Here is a 4,426-nt window from a genome sequence, read left to right as displayed (position 1 = left end):
AGAGGACCAGGGCCCCTATAAATAGGACCAGCCTCCCATAGGACAAAGCGGGCGGAGAGGAGCATCAACAATCGGAGAGAGAGAGAGAAGGGTGACTGAAATCCTCCCAGCAGTTCATCGCCCCAGCCAAGAACAGACCCTCGCGAGGCTGTTCTTCCTTGTATTGTTCATCATCATCAGCCCAAGAGGCAATCCACCACGCCACACACTGGAGTAGGGTATTACACCACAACGGTGGCCCAAACCAGTATAAACCTTGTGTCTCTTGTGTTGTTCTTTCCATAGCTTAGATCTTAGCGAGGCGGAGGGGTGCAGGTAGGTATGAGGCGAAATCTCCGCGCGCACCCCAGTGTTCGAACCTCAAGGGTCTGTCGGAACCCGAAATCCGACATTTGGCGCGCTAGGTAGGGGTGCGCCGGAATTCGTCTTCCACCACCCTGTTCTCCTCCGTCCATCGCGCCCATGTCTGACGCTCGTCGAGCCCGCGCCGAGCGCCGGGCCGCTCTCGCTTCCCGCGTCGCCCAGACGGCTCCTGTCGGCGAGCGTCCTTGCTGTTCCCCATCACCTGCCGTCAGCTCCGCCACCGGCCCGGCGGGGGACGAGCAGCAAGCATCGTCTCAGCATCCGTCCGTGCGGCAAGACGGCCGCACCGCAACTCCCTCGCTCACCCCAGCTGGTTCTTCGTCCCGCGCGCTCCGCGCACCCATGGAGGCTCGAGCTGCGCTCATCGCGGCAAACGAGCTCCTGCGCTACCGTCCCGTCGACGATGTCTACGAAGAATGGCTCGACCTCGTCGCCGAGCTCGTCCGCACCGCAGGGGGCTCTCCTGCGCCGTCCGTTCCGCTGCACCGCACCCCGCCCCGCGCGGGAGATGAAGCTCCGGCGGCACCCCAGCCGCCTCCTCCTCAAGAAGGCGCCATGGCTCCAAGGCGTGTGGCCCTTGGGCGGAACCCGCTCCGTCAGGTGCCAGCGCAGCAAGAGCAGAGCTGCCAGGAAGTCCCTCACCCACAAGAAGCTGCCCGGGCGCTCCCTGCTCCAGCACGTCGCGACCATGCTCCTGCTCCCGCACGTCAAGACCCAGTTGCAGCGCGTGGGGACATGCAAGACCAAGCTCTCCGTCACCCAAGGCCTCCCGTGGCCACAGCAGGCTGCCGTGCCTTCACCACCGAGCTACGCAGCGTCATGTGGCCCGACAAGTTCAAGCCAGACCTGCCTCCCCGTTACGACGACACGACTGACCCTGCGGAGTTCCTCCAGCTCTACGAGCTGGGCATCGAAGCTGCCAACAGAGACGAGAAGGTCATGGCGAACTGGTTTCCCATGGCACTCAAGGACGGGGCCCGCACTGGCTCCTGTACCTGGCTCCAGGCACGATCTCCTCCTGGGACGAGATGCGCACCCGCTTCATCGCCAACTTCCAAGGTACTCGCGACCGGCCGCCCGCCGTGAGCGACATGCGCCGCATCAAGCAACAACCCGGGGAGACCCTGCAGAAGTACATCCAGCGCTTCAACAACACACGCCTCAAGATTCCCAAGGTGACTGAGGAGGCCATCATCTCAGCCTTCTCCGACGGCGTGCGCGATGTCAAGATGAAGGAGGAGCTGGCGATGCATGAAGACCTGTGCACTTCCTTGGAGCTGTTCAACTTGGCAACCAAGTGCGCCAGGGCTGAGGAAGGGCGTCTCTCCCTCCTTGAGCTGCCTGCCGCAGACCCAGAAGAGAAGAAGCCAAAGGCCAAGGATGTGAAACGCAAGGGGGCTGCCGTGCTCACGGCAGAACCAGACACCAAGCGGGGAAGAGATCAGCCCGAACCTTCCAAGGGCAGTCGGTACTGTGTGTACCACGACCTCCACACCCACAACACCGACGAATGTCAAGAGCTCCGAGCCGTGCGGGAAGAAAGGATCGGCCGTCGCCCCGACCGCGGTGACCGGGGCTACGGTCGAGGAGGAGGAAGGAACACAGGACGCTGGGAAGACCATGGCCCGCGCCAAGGGTGGCATGATCAACCTCGCGAGGATCGCTAGCAAGACCCGCCTCGCGAGGGAGACTGGAGGGATCAACCTCGCGAGGATCGCCCGCAAGGCAACGCATGCCTCCCTTCGCTGCCGCCACAGCCAAGGAGAAACGAGGACCGCCACCAAGACGAGGGGGCTGGGGGCTTCCAGGAGCCGCGCACAATCGCCTGCATCCTGGGCGGGGCTCAGGCCCCCGCCTCTCAACGCATCTTCAAGTAGTTCGCCCGCGAAGTGAATGCAGCCCTCCCCAGGCTTGAAGCCACGCGCCCTTTTAGGTGGTCGGCGTGCGCCATCATGTTCAACTCAGCAGATCAGCTCAAGTGTGCGGCTACAGCCGGAGTCCTCCCCGATGCTTTGTTCCCCAATCATCAGCAACGTGGTGGTCACCAGGACCCTCATCGATGGCGGGGCAGGGCTCAACGTCCTGTCCGTGGAAACATTCAACAATCTCCAAGTGCCCTACAACCAGCTTCAGCCAACCAAGCCCTTCTCTGGAATCACCGACGGCTCCACGGTCCCGATTGGGCAGGTCCGCCTCCCTGTCACCTTCGGGGCACGCGGCAACTACCGCACCGAGCTCATCGACTTCGACGTCGCTCACATTCGCCTGCCGTACAACGCCATCCTTGGGTACCCAGCGCTGGCCAAGTTCATGCCGTAACTCACCACGGCTACAACGTCCTCAAGATGCCAGGAAGTGGCGGAGTCATCACGATGCCCTGTGAAGAGAAGCACGTGGTGTGTTCCCTGGAACGAGCCTTTCAGGCCGCGTCACTGGAAGACCCGGATCGTGGAAGCAGGAGGCTTCCCGAGACCGCCCCCAAGAAGAAGAAGACATTGTCCGGCCCGGCCCCTCAGGAGGCAGGCCCCTTTGGGCCCGTGCCTGCCCAGGGGGAACCTCCTTCCATCGTATAGGAAAGTGCGCCCGGCGCCCTCCTCAGGCAGGGCTCGGGGGCTCTCCCCTGGAGGGCCACCGACTTGGCTAGGGTCACGAGGGAGGTGCTTGGGCACCACATGGAGGCGTGTTTCGAAGCACGTTTCCCTCAAGAAGGAGTAAGGCAAGAAGAGCCAGACCCTCAGGAGTTCGTCAGCAAGGCCATTCAGGAGCTACAGGAGTCAAGAGTCATGAAAGGCGGCCGCCGTCTACCAGCAGTGGCTCCCCATCCAGGCGAGGATGGTGGGCTGCGCGTCTGCATCGACATACCAGGGCTCAACCGAGTCGCCTCTCTGGAGCGCCTCTGGCCCTCACGAGTGGGGCGCTGCGGAGGTCCACCCCACAGCTACGTTCGCATGCCTTACGGCTTGCCGAACGCGGCTGCCACGTACCAGCACCTCATGGAGGCACAAGAGGCCAGGCGTTCCGCAGCCCTGGCGGAGATGGAGATGGTCCGCGGGGAGCTGCCAGCACCTTCGGAGCCTCCCGAGGCCCCCGGGCCTGGGGGCTCATGAGGTTCGGCTTCCGCAGCCCAACGAGTCTGCTACACCAACATCCCTTCGTCCTCAACGTCATCAGGTGACATCTTTCAAGTTTCACTTCCAGCTGGGAGCGCCCCCCCAGGGCTGCATTATTCCCAGGCCGCGTGGGTCCATCCCTGCGGCATGTATCCCTTTTATTTCATGCTGTTAGCTTACCTTGTTGGGGGCGCCCCTCGGGCTGCATGATCCCCAAGTCGCTTGGGCCAGACCCAGCGGCATGTATCTCATTTGCATTTATTTCCGGTTATGCATTATACCCACCATGCTTGATTATTTGATGCCGGTCCATGGCACCTCTTATTCTCCATGTCGACCACTTGCACGTTAAAGGGGGGTTCCTTAGCATTGCGACTCAGGGCTCTTACTGGCTCTCCAGCCCTCACCCTCTGGCCTTGTCCACGGCATTGCGACCTGGCATACCAGCGACGGCTGAGACCAGCTCGAGGGCCGGGACCCGAGGACGTAGAGTGCCGACATCTAACCAAATTTGCAGGGACACATCACAAGATAAGGCCCAGTGCCAGGCGCAACCCGCCTAGAGGTAGGGCCCCGTGAGTCCCGCGCTGGCCCACGGGTGCCCAGATACACCTCGCCAAGCCCTATCGTGCCAGCCACGTGTCAGGGAGGGGCTGTACATGCCCCGGGGGCTCCTCCTGGAGGGGGCCCCCTCCCACGTACCAGTGGAAGCACCATGCTCCGTGCTGGCTGACGACACTGCCGAGGAGCGACTATGCCCGTACACATACGGAAGCGCTATGCTCTGCGCTGGTGATAAACAACTGAGGGTGGCCCCCGGGCCGCATCAACCTCAGGGAGCCCAGAGCTTAGTGTCTAGCCTCATCGTAACGCCTCCCCTCGGGAGTGCCGCGCGAGGGGGCTGGGCACGGGGGCTGCGCCTGGGTCACGCCCAGACGCCTGCCGCCCAGCCA

Source organism: Triticum dicoccoides, chromosome 4A (assembly GCF_002162155.2).
Source record: "Triticum dicoccoides isolate Atlit2015 ecotype Zavitan chromosome 4A, WEW_v2.0, whole genome shotgun sequence".
Taxonomy (NCBI): Eukaryota; Viridiplantae; Streptophyta; class Magnoliopsida; order Poales; family Poaceae; genus Triticum; species Triticum dicoccoides.
Note: the sequence above shows the minus strand (reverse complement) of the source record.